The following is a 16,461-nucleotide window of genomic DNA, read 5'->3' as shown; positions in this document are numbered from 1 at the left end:
TGTCCATCAACTACAAAAGTTGCTGCTAGCTGGCCTCTCCATCTTCCATTCAAAGCAGTCGCATCGACAGCCAAATAGGGCCTACAACCATTCAGAAACCCCTGCCAGCAAGCCTTGAAACAAACAAAAGCCTTCCTAAAGCACTCCTTCTCCATTGCCTTCCCTTTTAATTTGTACTTAACTGTATGCTTGTCAATCTCTACAACACTCCCTGGACTAGCCGTCTGCACTTCAGCTTTGAAGGTGTAAAGCAAATGAAAACTCTCATTCCATGGACCATTAATCCTATCAAGATCCCTTTCCTTAGCATAGAAAATCTTCATCTATTGTACATTAATCTTGTACTTCTAAAATAGCTTCTCATGGAGTGCCATTGGACCAATTGTTGGTGTTTCCCTCACCCAATCCAAGATAGCATCTGCCACCCACCTAGTCTTTGCAAGCTTAGATTTGTCATTTTCCCCTCCCCCTCCAGGTGGGCAAGTGTGCCCGTGTGGGTTGCTTTTTATCTAAAACAAAATGAAAAATGATGTCAAATACAATTAAGAAACGGTACACATGATATGAATATAAAATGGATAAATAATCTGATAACAATATTCAGGTGCAATACCTGAATCAATTTGCTCTTTCGCATAATGGATGCATGCAACCTCCACCTACACCTATCATAAGGGCAATGAATAGTGAATCTTCCTAGCTCACTCCTATCGACCTCATAAGAGTTTTCAGTGAGAATGCAATATGTAGTCACTGCATTACGACAGTCCACCATCGATTCGAATACGGTTCTTGGAGTAAGGTCAACATTCTCCCTGTTCCACTCAATTGTAGGCATGTCCTCACCATCATATTCTTGTAAAACTAAGGAGTCGATGTTCTCCTCCCTCTCTTCATCATCAGTGTCATCAAATCTAGCACGGCTGCTAGGCTCCTCTGCATATTCATCTTCCACTGCCTGTTGACTGACTCTATCTACCTATTCAGGGAATAGAATCTCATCCTCATCATCATGTTGAGGCACTTCCTCGTCAGGATCTGCATCTACTTCTACATCAGGTGCAGAAGGGAGAGGAGAAGTGGCAGAATTAGCGGCAACCGACATGTTGTGGCTTTCAGAACCACTAAGTTTACTTGGTCTCGACCTACAAGGAATGCGAGGACGTTCGCTATTAGCAGAGACAGATGATGTCTGAACACCCTTCGGAATACATTGTTTGCGTGCCTGAAGCACACCGATATGGATTTTACCGAAACGCCTATCAACATTCAAACTAAATAGTAATCCCAGATGCTCATCACAAGTTAATGGGACAAATCTCTGCTCGGTACTTTCGAAATATCTCAGTTCAACAACACCGGTAGGGCTCCACGGATACTTACAACAGAGTGCCTCACGGAAATATCTGAATGAAACACTGGTTTCTACCACTTTAGGATAGAAAAATCTATAAATCACACACGGTTTAGTTCCATGCAGCTCGCTAGTTTCCATTCTAACCGCCAGCCGAAAAGCAAGTGTAGGATCAAACCTATTCGATTGAAATAAGATAAAGGGCGTAGTTAGGCCAAAAAATTTCAGATAAATTGTGCTGATTCATGCCAATGATGGTCAAATACAGCCTAATTTACGGATCTCCTAATCAATTTGAGAGGAAAATGATGCTTACCCAAGTGGAATCCATGAATTATCAGCCTTTGACTCGACCCAATCATCTCCATGGTCGATGGGCCGGACGGGGTGCCCCCCGACATCGCTTCCTAATCCTAGATGGGGAGAGAGGGTAGAGGCGGCGGAGGCGGCACGACTACGACGGAGGCGGCACGACTGCGGCGGAGGCGGCAAGAGTGCGGAGGAGGCGGCACGACGGCAGCGGAGGGGGCGGCGTGGAAGCGACTAGATCTGATTCAGGTTACAGTAAGTGTCAGTTTCGCAGCCCCATTGGTTACCACGTAACGGTCAAAATGTGGACTCCGCCCTACGTGGCCCCACTAGTCAGAGTTAACAGTCAAGCCATTGACCCGACGGTAACGTCCATTGTGACCACTTCTGAGGGTTTCGAGCAAGGGAGTGGGGAAAAGTGAGCAAAAGTTAAGATCGTGGGGATGAATGAGTAGAACTAACGAACCAAGGGCACAGAAATAAAAATCCCTATTTGATATACATGTTAATGATGTGTACCTTACTAATGCTCATAGTAGCGCCTGGGTATTTGATACTGGTTCTGTTGCTAATATTTGCAACTTGAAATAGGAGCTACGAATTAAGCGAATATTGGCTAAGGACGAGGTGACGATGCGCGTGGGAAATGGTTCCAAAGTCGATGTGATCGCCATCGGCACGCTACCTCTACATCTACCTTCGGGATTAGTTTTAGACCTAAATAATTGTTATTTGGTGCCAGCGTTGAACATGAACATTATATCTGGATCTTGTTTTATGCGAGACGGTTATTTATTTAAATCAGAGAATAATGGTTCTATTTATATGAGTAATATCTTTTATGGTCATGCACCCACATGAGTGGTCTATTTTTACTAAATCTTGATAGTAGTGATACACATGTTCATAGTATTGAAGCCAAAAGATATAAGTTTAATAATGATAGTGCAACTTATTTGTGGCACTGCCGTTTAGGTCATATTGGTGTAAAGCGCATGAAGAAAGTCCATGCTGATGGACTTTTGGAATCACTTGATTATGAATCACTTGATGCTTGCGAACCATGCCTCATGGGAAAGATGACTAAGACTCCATTCTCCGGAATAATGGAGTGAGCAACAAACTTGTTGAAAATAATACATACTGATGTATGTGGTCCGATGAGTGTTGATGCTCGCGACGGGTATCATTATTTTCTTACCTTCACAGATGATTTGAGAAGATATGGGCATATCTACTTGATGAAACATAAGTCTGAAACATTTGAAAGGTTCAAAGAATTTCACACTGAAGTGGAAAATCATCGTGACAAGAAAATAAAGTTTCTATGATCTGATCATGGAGGAGAATATTTGAGTTACGAGTTTGGTCTTCATTTGAAACAATGCGGAATAGTTTCACAACTCACGCCACCTGGAACACCACAGTGTAATGGTGTGTCCGAACATCATAATCGTAATTTACTAGATATGGTGCGATCTATGATGTCTCTCACTGATTTACCGCTATTGTTTTGGGGTTATGCTTTAGAGATGGCTGCATTCACGTTAAATAGGGCACCATCTAAATCCATTGAGACGACACCTTATGAACTGTGGTTTGGCAAGAAACCCAAGTTGTCGTTTCTTAAAGTTTGGGGCTGCGATGCTTATGTGAAAAAGCTTCAACCTAATAAGATTGAACCCAAATCGGAGAAATGTATCTTCATAGGATACCCAAAGGAAACTGTTGGATACACCTTCTATCATAGATCCGAAGGCAAGATATTCGTTGCTAAGAATGGATCCTTTCTAGAGAGGGAGTTTCTCTCGAAAGAAGTGAGTGGGAGGAAAGTAGAACTTGACGAGGTAATTGTACCTACTCCCTTATTAGTAAGTAGTTCATCACAGAAATCAGTTCCAGTGATTCCTACACTAGTAAGTGAGGAAGCTAATGATGATGATCATGAAACTTTTGATCAAGTTACTACCGAACCTCGTAGGTCAACCAGAGTAAGATCCGCACCATAGTGGTACGGTAATCCTGTTCTAGAAGTCATGTTACTTGACCATGACGAACCTACGAACTATGAGGAAGCGATGATGAGCCCAGATTCCGCGAAATGGCTTGAGGCCATGAAATCTGAAATGGGATCCATGTATGAGAACAAAGTGTGGACTTTGGTTGACTTGCCCGATGATCGGTAGGCCATAGAGAATAAATGGATCTTCAAGAAGAATACTAACGCTGACGGTAATGTTACTGTCTACAAAGCTCGACTTGTTGCGAAAGGTTTTCGACAAGTTCAAGGAGTTGACTACGATGAGACCTTCTCACCCGTAGCGATGCTTAAGTCTGTCCGAATCATGTTAGCAATTGCCGCATTTTATGATTATGAAATTTGGCAAATGGATGTCAAAACTGCATTCCTTAATGGATATCTTAAAGAACAGTTGTATATGATCCAACCAAAAGGTTTTGTCGATCCAAAAGGTGCTAACAAAGTGTGCAAGCTCCAGCGATCCATTTATGGACTAGTGCAAGCCTCTCGGAGTTGGAATATATGCTTTGATACTGTGATCAAAGCATATGGTTTTATACGGACTTTTGGAGAAGCCTATATTTACAAGAAAGTGAGTGGGAGCTCTGTAGCATTTTTGATATTATATGTGGATGACATATTGTTGAATGAAAATGATACTGAATTTCTGAATAGCATAAAAGGATACTTGAATAAGAATTTTTCAATGAAAGACCTCGGTGAAGCTACTTATATATTGGGCATCAAGATCTATAGAGATAGATCAAGACGCTTAATTGGACTTTCACAAAGAACATACCTTGATAAAGTTTTGAAAAAGTTCAAAATGGATCAAGAAAATAAATGGCTCTTGCCTGTGTTACAAGGTGTGAAGTTGAGTCAGACTCAATGCCTGACCACTGCAGAAGATAGAGAGAAAATGAAAGTCATTCCCTATGCTTCAGCCATAGGTTCTATCATGTATGCAATGATGTGTACCAGACCTGATGTGTGCCTTGCTATTAGTTTAGCAGGGAGGTACCGAAGTAATCCAGGAGTGGATCACCGGACAGCGGTCAAGAACATCCTGAAATACCTGAAAAGGACTAAGGATATGTTTCTCATTTATGGAGGTGACAAAGAGCTCGTCGTAAATGGTTATGTCAATGCAAGCTTTGACACTGACCCGAATGACTCTAACTCACAAACCGGATACATATTTTTATTGAATGGTGGAGCTATCAGTTGGTGCAATTCCAAGCAAAGCGTCCTTGCGGGATCTACGTGTGAAGTGGAGTCCATAGATGCTTCGGAAGTAGCAAATGAAGGAGTCTGGATGAAGGAGTTCATATCTGATCTAGGTGTCATACCTAGTGCATCGGGTCCAATAAAAATCTTTTGTGACAATACTGGTGCAATTGCCTTGGCAAAGGAATCCAAATTTCACAAGAGAACCAAGAGCATCAAGAGACGCTTCAATTCCATCCGCGACCAAGTCAAGGAAGGAGACATAGAGATTTTCAAGATACATACGGATCTGAATGTTGCAGACCCGTTGACTAAGCCTCTCTCATGAGCAAAACATGATTAGCACCAAGACTCCATGGGTGTTTGAATCATTACAATGTAATCTAGATTATTGACTCTAGTGCAAGTGGGAGACTGAAGGAAATATGCCCTAGAGGCTATAATAAAGTTGTTATTTATAATTCCTTATATCATGATAAATGATTATTATTCATGTTAGAATTGTATTAACCGGAAACTTAGTACATGTGTGAATATATAGACAAATAGAGTGTCACTAGTATGCCTCTACTTGACTAGCTCGTTAATCAAAGATGGTTAAGTTTCCTAGCCATGGACAAAGAGTTGGCATTTAATAAACGGGATTACATCATTAGAGAATGATGTGATTGACTTGACCCATCCGTTAGCTTACCACTATGATCATTTAGTTTATTGCTATTGCTTTCTTCATAACTTATACATGTTCCTATGACTATGAGATTATGCAACTCCCGTATATCGAAGGAAGACTTAGTGTGCTATCAAACGTCACTACATAACTGGGTGACTATAAAGATGATTATAGGTGTCCCCGATGGTGTTTGTTGAGTTGGCATAGATAGAGATTAGGATTTGTCACTCCGATTGTCGGAGAGGTATCTCTGGGCCCTCTCGGTAATACACATCACTATAAGCCTTGCAAGCAATGTGACTAATGAGTTAGTTGTGGGATGATGCATTACGGAATGAGTAAAGAGACTTGGCAGTAACGAGATTGAACTTCGTATTGAGATACCGACGATCGAATCTCGGGCAAGTAACATACCGATGACAAAAGGAACAACGTATGTTGTTATGCGGTTTGACCAGTAAAGATTTTCGTAGAATATGTCGGAACCAATATGAGCATCCAGGTTCCGCTATTGGTTATTGGCCGGAGATGAGTCTCGGTCATGTCTACATAGTTCTCGAACCCGTAGGGTCCGCACGCTTAACGTTCGGTGACGATCGGTATTATGAGTTTATGTGTTTTGATGTACCGAAGGTAGTTCGGAGTCCCGGATATGATCACGGACATGATGAGGAGTCTTGAAATGGTCGATACATAAACATTGATATATTGGACGACTATGTTCGGGCACCGGAAGGGTTTCGGGTGATCTTGGATAAAAACGGAGTGCCGGAGGGTTAACGGAACCCCCCCGGGAAGTTATTGGGCCCTTAGTGGGCTTTAGGGGAGAGAGAGGGCAGCAGCCAGGAGGTGGTGCCCCCCCCCAAGGGAGTCCGAATTGGACTAGGGGAGGGGGCGCGGATCCTACTCCTACTAGGAGGAGGATTCCTCCTCCCTTGGCGCGCCCCCTGGGGTCGTCCGGCCTCCTCCTCCCCTCCTTTATATACGGGGGTGGGGGCACCCCATAGACAGACAAGTTGATCTCTTAACCGTGTGTGGTGCCCCCCTCCACAGATTTCCACCTCGGTCATATCATTGCAGTGCTTAGGCGAAGCCCTGCGTCGATAACTTCATCATCACCGTCATCACGCTGTCGTGCTGACGAAGCTCTCCCTCGACACTCAGTTGGCTCAAGAGTTCATGGGAAGCCACCAAGCCGAACATGTGCAGATTGCAGAGGTGCCGTATTTTCAGTACTAGGATCGGTCAGCTCGTGAAGATGTACGACTACATCAGCCGCGTTGTCATAACGCTTCCGCTTTCGGTCTACGAGGGTACATGGACAACACTCTCCCCTCTCATTGCTATGCATCACCATGATAGATCTTGCATCTGCGTAGGAATTGTTTTGAAATTACTGTGTTCCCCAACAAATTTCCCCCTCCGGGAGGGAAGTTCCCCTGGAGGAATCGCTCCACGGGAGGGCAAAAGTGCTCCTGCCCAAGTTCCGCCTTGAGATGGCGGAGCTTCGTCCTGAAAGTCCCCCTCTGATTTTTTCTAGGTGAAAATGACTTATATACCAAAAGATGGGCACCGGAGGTGGGGCGCGCCTGGGGGCCCAGGGGCGCTCTGGTGTCTTGTGCTCACGAGGGTGGCCCCCTCCGATAGTTATTTGCTCCAGTATTTTTTATATATTCCAAAATAATTCTCTGTAAATTTTCAGTTCATTTGGACATGTGCAGAATAGGTAGCTCTGACGTAGCTTTTTCAGGTCTAGAATTCCAGCTACTGGCATTCTCCCTCTTTGTGTACACCTTTCATATTATGAGAGAAAAGGCATTAGAATTACTCCATAAAGCATTATTATGCATAAAAAATTGTAAATAACAGTAGGAAAGCATGATACAAAATGGACGTATCAACTCCCCAAGCTTAGAACTCGCATGTCCTCAAGCGAAAACCAAAATCAAAAAACATGTCCACATGCTTAGAGAGAGAGGTGTCGATAAAAACAAAATAAAGACATAGAAGCATCATGCATATTATTATAACAATAAAAAACTTTAACATAAAACTTTATCACACAACTTGTATCATATAACTTCTCATGAACAAGTAACAATCCATCACAACATTCAAGTATAAAGAAGGGATAATTAGATTTATGCCCCTAGTTGTGTCCCACTCGTCTGTTTTACCCCTAATTCCCAAAAGTCACCGGTTCTGTCCAAGTCACTTTGCGCCTCTTATGCTTTTGCCCTTTGACCGTTTGACCGTTAGTTTGAAAACTTCATAACTAATTCATACTGAATCAGAAAAATGCAAATAAGATACCAAAATGTTCCGAAAAACATGACCTATATGTCAGTGTCATTTGCATTCATGAAAAAAGTGTTGGAAAGTGCACATCCGAGTTTTAGCTCTTTTGATACCATCATGAATAGTGAACTCTAAAAAAATTCAGAAAAAAATATGGTGGGAAAGAACAACAAATGTTCTAAGTGCTTGCCAGGTTTCATTAGGGAACGACATTCGTGGAAGTCATGGCAAAAAATAATCTATTTGGAGTGCTGATTGTTTTTTTGCCGCGGCACCCACGAATGTTATTCCTTGATGAAACTTGGCAGGCACTTAAAACATTTGTCATTCTTTGCCACCAATTTTTTTTATTTTTTTTGAATTTTTTTAAATTTTACTATTCATGGTGCTAGCATAAGAGCTAAAACTCGGATGAGCACTTTCCAGCACTTTTTCATGAATGCAAATGACACTGTCATATAGGTGATGTTTTTCTGAACATTTTGGTATCTTATTTGCATTTTTCTGATTTAGTATGAATTAGTTATGAAGTTTTCAAACTGATGGTCAAACGGTCAAAGGGCCAAAGCATAATAGGAGCAAAGTGACTTGGACAAAACCAGTGACTTTTGGGAATTAGGGGTAAAACAGATGAGTGAGACACAACTAGGGGCATAAATCTAATTATCCCTAAAGAATAAACTCTATTCAAAACCAACAAAACTATGTTCTCGGTCAACTTTGCAACTATAATTCATCATCTTTTCAGGAAGGGTCACGTATCGGAGCCTTTAGGCAAGTCCACATACTCAACCATCATTTAATCTTCTATGATTACTAAGACTCACAACATGCGTAGGAACAAAAAGTTTCAACTGGACACATAGAAAGATAGGGGCTTATAGTTTCGCCTCCCAACGTATTCACCTCAAGGGTGATGTCAACAATAATAATTCATGCACACTCATATCCAACTGGATATATGTGCCTAGATCTTTCCTCACCACATGATGCTTGCAAAAAGAGAAAAATAAAAAGGAATAGGGAAGAATACTTTAACAAGTAAATGCATAAAAGTAAAAGATAGGCCCTTCGCAGAGGGAAGCAGAGGTTGCCATGCACTTTTTGGTTTGTATGCTCAATCTCTTAGTGCAAAAGAACGTCTCGTTATATTGCCCCTTATGATAGCAACATTTATTATGTAGTATGTTGCTTTTATTATTTTGCCATCACAAGTTCATACAACGCTCAATTTTCTCTTACAATAAATGATCCAACACATTTAGAAGCAATTTTTATTGCCTTATTGCACCGATGACAACTTACTTGAACGATCTTACTCAATCCATAGGTAGGTGTGGTGGACTCTCAAAATAAGATTTTGGGTTTAAGGGTTTTTCGATGCACAAGTAGTATCTCTACTTAGTGCGAAATTTTTGGCTAGCAAAGATATTGATCAAGCACCACACGTTGAAGGATCTATGACAATATAACTTCTATGTGAATATGAACAAACATAAATTATTAAGTTGTCTTCCTTGTCCAACATCAACAATTTTGACACATAATATTTAATGGGGGCTCACAATCATAAAAGATGTCCAAGATAGTGTATTTGCATGTGAATCTTCTCTTCCCTTATTAATTCTTTCATGAATTACATCATTGATCAATGTTATGTTTTTGTCAATCTCCAATAAATTTTACCACTTATACTTTTCCTTATGTGATGTCATTACTTACCATAAGATTAGCCTATGATGTTTTTCATTATTTACTTTTATTTTTATTACATAAAAGTAAAGAAAGCAAAACTTGAACTAATCTTTATTATATATCTTGCACACGATTACATAGATAGATAGATAGATCACTAAGCAAACACTCGAAAATAGATTCCACTAAATTTTTATTCCACTAAATCAAAAGATAACTAAGGATCAAACTAATATAACTAAAAGCAAAGATAATGGTGGTGATACAATACCGGGGCACCTCCCCCAAGCTTGGCACAAGCCAATGGGAGTTCCCATACCATGTACTCAAGTCTCCTTTGGTGATGAAGAACGAGGTGGTGGTGATGAGGTAGCATCACACTTCAGGCTCAGGAGGTACTCCAATCTACGAATGATACTCCGGAGGGCGATGAATAGCTCTTGCAACAGAATATTTTCATGAGTGAGATATTTACTTTGCACATGAACCATTTCAATGACCTTGAAATCTTCAATTTCAGTAGGGGTAAGATGATCATAGTAAGGTTTAAGGATGTCTTCATCTTCTGCGGCTGGAACGACCTGCCCTATTGCCGAAACATGATCTCCCGCCACTTCTTTGACCTTGTAACCCTTGATGGTTTCCTCTAGTTCCTCTCTATTTAGTTCTATCTTCATCAACCAAGAATCCCCTACTACTTTGTCAAAGGAGGGAGAAGACATCGTGCCTGGCTTGACAAATCTAATAGAAAACAGCAAGAAAAGAAGAACATAAGACTTCTCTGCGATACGGAGGTCAATACATTCGGGGGGGGGGGTACATAAAGAATTTCTTTTATCTTGGGAAACAAGCAAAATGAGGGGAAAACAGGGTCGGGAATGTTCCTGAGGTGGGCACAAGACACTAGGGCGCGCCAGGAAAAACGGAGTCGGGAAGGTTCCCGAGGTGGGCACAACCCACCTGGGCGCGCCAGGCATGCCAGGCGCGCCCTGGTGTCTTGTGCCCTCCTTGGTTGCCTTCCTGGTTGTCTCTTATTTTCCTAATTTTTGTAATATTCCAAAACTAACAGAAAATATTTTTGCGGATTTTTTGGAGTCCGTTTAGTTGCCGTATCATGTACCTCCTCTTTTTTCACGATTCTGGAGTGTTTCGGAAGGTTTCTTTTATGTGTTCCTCCAGTGTAATGGTTTGAATAATATTGCTTTCAACATTAATAGGCGTACCTAAGATATAGTGTTTAATTCTTTGCCCATTGACCACCTTCGGGATTATTTATTTTGATGGCTCCAGAACGATAAACCCCTTCGATAATATTTGGTCCTTCCCATTTGGATAGAAGTTTCCTGCAAAGAATATAAAACGAGAGTTGTACAAAGGAACCTATTCTCAAACTTTGAATTCCCACTTTTGGGTTCTTTTGTCATGCCATCTTTTAACCTTTTCTTTAAATAATTTGGCATTTTCATAAGCTTGGGTTCTCCATTCATCAAGTGAGCTAATATCAAATAACCTCTTTTCACCGGCAAGTTTAAAAATCATAGTTGAGTTCTTTAATTGCCCAATATGCTTTATGTTCAAGCTTTTCCATAAACCTTTTTGTAAGGAGACGTACCCATAGGATTTTTATAAGCTATCATGTAGGCCCAAAGTGCATCATCCAATTTCTTAGACCAATTCTTTCAGGACCCATTGATTGTTTTTTGTAATATAATTTTATTTCACTATTGCTAAGTTCAACTTGACCACTAAATTAAGGATGATAGGGTGATGAAATTCTATGGTTGACATAATATTTAGCAAGCATTTTAAACAAAGCACCATGAATAAAGTGTGAACCACCATCATTCATTAAATATCTAGGGATTCCAATCCTAGGGAAAATAACTTCTTTAAGCATTTTAATGGAAGTGTTACGATCAACACTACTAGTTGGAATAGCTTCTACCGACTTAGTAACATAATCAACAACAACCAAAATATGAGTATACCCATTAGAGGAAGGAAAGGTCCCATATAATCAAAACCCCAAACATCAAATGGTTCAACAGCAAGTGAATAATTCATAGGCATTTCCTGATGCTTACTGGTATTACCAATTCTTTGAGATTCATCACAAGATAAAACAAACTTACGCGCATCCTTGAAGAGAGTAGGCCAATAAAAACCAGATTGCAATACCTTGTGAGCAGTTTTATCTGCCGCATGATGTCCTCCATAAGCTTCGGAGTGACATTTCTGTAGGATTTGTTCCTCTTCATGCTCATGTACACAATGTCTAATAATATAATCTACTCCTTCTTTATAAAGATGTGGGTCATCCCAAAAGTAATGTCTTAAATCATAGAAGAATTTTTTTTTTCTTTTGTTGGTATGTGAAACTAGGTGGTATGTATTTAGCAACAATATAATTAGCATAGCCAACATACCAAGGAGTGTTATAAGAAACATTTATTGCAGCTAGTTGTTCATCAGGAAAACTATCATCAATAGGTAGTGGGTCATCAAGAATATTTTCTAACCTAGACAAGTTATCAGCTACAGGGTTCTCAGCTCCTTTCCTAATAGTAATATGTAAATCAAATGCTTGTAGCAAGAGAACCCACCTAATGAGTCTAGGTTTAGCATCTTTCTTTTCCATAAGATATTTTATAGCAGCATGATCAGTGTGAACAATTACTTTGGAGTCAACATTCCAATTTTTTTATTAATAGTAAATGATAATTCTGTAATTCCGAAACTGGTAAAGGGCTGGTGAAAACTATAAAAATAGGAAGGACGCCAGGAATAACAGTGTCCAGGATGGACTCTATTGCTAACTGCGTCCAGGTCTAGACGCTAGTACGGATGGCGTCGAGTCATTGCCCTTTCATTGGTGCTCTGATTAGGCTCAACCGAGTTGTTTTACTTTGATAGATAGAGATTTCATGACCTATATACTCTAATACACCTGCATCCATCACTTCTTACCTTGATAGGTGGTAAGCAAGCTCTAGCACGGACATCATCAATCATCACAGGAGCAACATCATCTCACTAGTTGCTTGTCATTAGGATCATTCGCTCATCATTAGGATCATCCACTAGACCTATGGTTGGAGCATGTGAGTTGTTCCATGGCCTCGTTGAATCTTCTTTGTTTGATCTTGTGTATAATTTATTCAATGGTTACAAATGTACATTATATATTTGGCTAGGTTGTTACTTTTGGGCAATACAATTGGTAACTGGCTAGTTTATGATAATAGATAAGTTGATCTTGAGTCGGCTATCGTGCTTTTGCCTCTACGTGTCAGTGCACCACTGCCAGCACTTCTGAAAGCATGGTGTGACGGTGTCGTAGCCCAACATGAACCTGCCGCATGGGTGGCACCTCAACGTCGATAGGGTTCTGGTGCCGACCGTGCCGGACTCAGGCCGCACGCAGCTGATGGAGATCCACCATCGTCGTGTCTACTCTCGGACGACCGTTGCCGCAACCCAGTGTCCACAATGGATTCACCGAACTAGGACGCATAGTTCGCCACTGAGCACGACCAGCATTGTCGTTCGTGCTACAAGGATGCGTCATGTGCACCACACGCACTCACTGGTCCACCATCACCATCGATCATGGTGAAGGGGGAAGGATTAGGAGGCCTACATTGTGGCCCTCGAGGAGGCCACAAGGAGGTCCATTGAGGAGGCCGAGCGAAAGGAGCTTGCCAAGTGGCCTAGCTTTGCACATGCAGTGGTTGAATCCGCGGCTAGAGTGGAGGCTAACATGCCCCCACCGCCCCTAGCACCGCTGGCGCCCGAGCCTATGAAGGAGGAGCCATGGCCACGGCTTGGGCAATCATGGTCGTGGACGAGCATGTTGCCATCGTATATCGTCCATGCCCGTGTGGATGGGCACGATAGACGAGGAGGCTGAGTGGTAGGCTGCAGAGCGGGCGATGAAGGCCGAGCGGCAGGAGAAGCATCAGCTGGTGGTGCAGCAAGTGGCTACATCACCAGCCATCCAGCAGGCATTCCCGTGGATGGAGACGCCAGTCTACGTCGACCTGGCCAAGGAGGAGGAAGAAAATGACGATGATCTATTGCCCGCCGCTAACTGTTTCTTTTATCTTTTCATTTAATATTTTTTTAGTTTTAATTAATGTAAATTGGATTCTGCTGGTTGTTTTATTAAAAAATCGAAATCCAAAGCAAATGTGAAATATGTTTGTCCGAGCATCTTCGGACTGGCGGACAAAAACGGAAATTGACGTCCGGTTGACCGATCCAAAGGAACAAAGAACAAACAAAATCTGTAGCAGTTTAGGTTGCCGCGTCGGAGTTACCCTTAGGTCGGACGAAGGTGAGGAGTTTTCTAGGCTAGGTTGAACCAAACACTGGACGCTGCTAAGTATAGCGTCCAGGTGTGGACGTGGTTTGCAATAGCGACCTGGTCTGGACGCTACTATTGATGGCGTCCTTCCTATTTCTTGAAATTCTAACTTATCATTACTAGTTTCGGAATTACAACATTATTATTTATTATTAATAAAAAATTGGGTCAACATTATAAGATCTGAATTTATCACAGGCAAACACGACTGCTAAAAATTCTTTTTAGTAGTAGCATAATTTGTTTGGGCACTATCTAAGGTTTTACTAGCATAATGGATAGAATTTAATTTCTTATGAACCCTTTGTCCTAGAACAGCACCAACAACATAATCACTAGCATCACACATAATTTCAAAAGGCAAGTTCCAATCAGGTGGTTGAACAATAGGTGCAGAACTTAAGGCTTTCTTAAGTGTTTCAAACGCTTCTACACAATCATCATAAACAACAAATGGGACATCCTTTTGTAAAAAAATGTAAGAGGACTAGAAATTTTATATAAGTCTTTAACAAACCTCCTATGGAAACCATCATGACCGAGGAAACTACGAATACCTTCAATATCTTTAGGACATGGCATTTTCTCAATTGCATCAACTTTAGCTTTATCCACCTCAATACCTCGTTTGGATATTTTAGGCCCCAAGACAATACCTTCATTAACCATAAAGTGACACGTCTCCCAATTCAAGACAAGATTAGTTTGCTCACATCTCTACAAAACTCGATCAAGGTTGCTCAAGCAATCATCAAAAGTTCCATAGACAGAAAAATCATCCATGAAAACCTCAACAATCTTTTCACAAAAATCAGAGAATATAGCAGTCATACATCTTTGAAAGGTAGCAGGTGCATTGCATAAACCGAAAGGCATACGTCTATAAGCATAAGTTCGAAAAGGACAAGTAAAGGTGGTTTTCTCTTGATCGGGTTGTGAAACAGGTATTTGAGAAAAAATAGAATATCCATCAAGAAAGCAGAAGTGTGTATGCTTAGATAATCTTCCAATATTTGATCAATAAAAGGTAGAGGGTAATGATCTTTCCTAGTTGCTTTATTTAATTTTCTGAAATCAATTACCATTCTATAGCCAGTGACAATTCTTTGTGGAATAAGTTCATTTTTATCATTAGGAACAACAGTGATACCTCCTTTCTTAGGGACACAATGAATGGGACTTACCCATCTACTATCAGCTATGGCATAGATTATACCTACTTCTAGAAGCTTTAGTATTTCATTTCTTACCACTTCTTTCATCTTAGGATTCAGACGTCGTTGCTGATCAACAACAGGTTTAGCATCAGGTTCCATATTAATTTTGTGCTGACAGAGAGTAGGACTAATGCCCTTAATATCATCAAGAGTATATCCAATGGCAAAGCGGTGTTTCTTCAGAATTTTCAATAATCTTTCCTCTTCATGTTCTGAAAGGTTAGCACTAATAATAACAGGATATATCTTTTTCTCATCAAGATAAGCATATTTTAAAGTGTCAGGTAACTATTTTAATTCAAACACAGAATCACCTTTAGGTGGAGGAGGACCTCCTAGAGTTTCAATAGGCAAATTATGTTTTAGCAGGGGTCGTTTTTCAAAGAAAATTTTATCTATTTCATTTTTCATGCATATGCATATCGTTTTCATGGTCTAGCAAATATTGTTCTAGTGGATCAGTAGGAGGCACAGCTATAGAAGCAAGACCAATTATTTCATCCTTATTAGGTAATTCTTTCTGATGAGGTTGTCTACTAAACTTGGAGAAATTAAATTCATGAGACTCATCACCAAATCTAACACTAACAGTTTGTTTATGACAATCTATAGTAGCATTGAGAGTGTTCAAGCAAGGTCTACCAAAGATAATGGGACGAAAATCATTTTGTGGGGATCCAAGAACTACAAAACCAGTAGGGTATTTTATTTTTCCCACACAAGACTTCAACATCTCTAAGAATCCCAAGTGGTGTGATAGTGTCTCTATTAGCAAGTTTAATAGTAACATATATGTCTTCTATTTTAGTGGGTGCTATGCCATTCATAATTTCTTGATATATGGTAAAAAGAATAACACTCACAATAGCACCTAAGTCACATAAACCATGATAACAATGATCTCCTATTTCAACTGAGACGACTGGCATGCCAACAACATGTTTATGTTTATCTTTTTCATCAGGTTTAGCAATTCTAGCACCATTGTCGGTGCAACAAACCCTGGGTCCGTTGCCCAAACTATGCATAGTGTAAGTGCATCTAGTGCCCCTTAGTGATTTTGGTGTATTGAAGACTTATAGGTTAAGGGACTATTTATAAGTTTATGAGGAGTTTGATATTTACAGAGAAAGTCGACCTCTAAAAATGAATGTCCTCAACTGAAGACTTTGAAAGTGAAGAAATTGGTGTGACCGTGAAGACTCTATATTCATGCGAGGAATATGAAGCGTGAAGACTTTTGTTTTTTTGTTTTGTTTTCCTTTTCTTGAGTCATAGTGTTTGACACAAAAAAGGAATGAA

The sequence above is a fragment of the Triticum aestivum genome, chromosome 5A (genome assembly GCF_018294505.1).
Source record: "Triticum aestivum cultivar Chinese Spring chromosome 5A, IWGSC CS RefSeq v2.1, whole genome shotgun sequence".
Taxonomy (NCBI): domain Eukaryota; kingdom Viridiplantae; phylum Streptophyta; class Magnoliopsida; order Poales; family Poaceae; genus Triticum; species Triticum aestivum.
The sequence above is the reverse complement of the archived record's forward strand: the minus strand, read 5'-3'. Positions refer to the sequence as shown.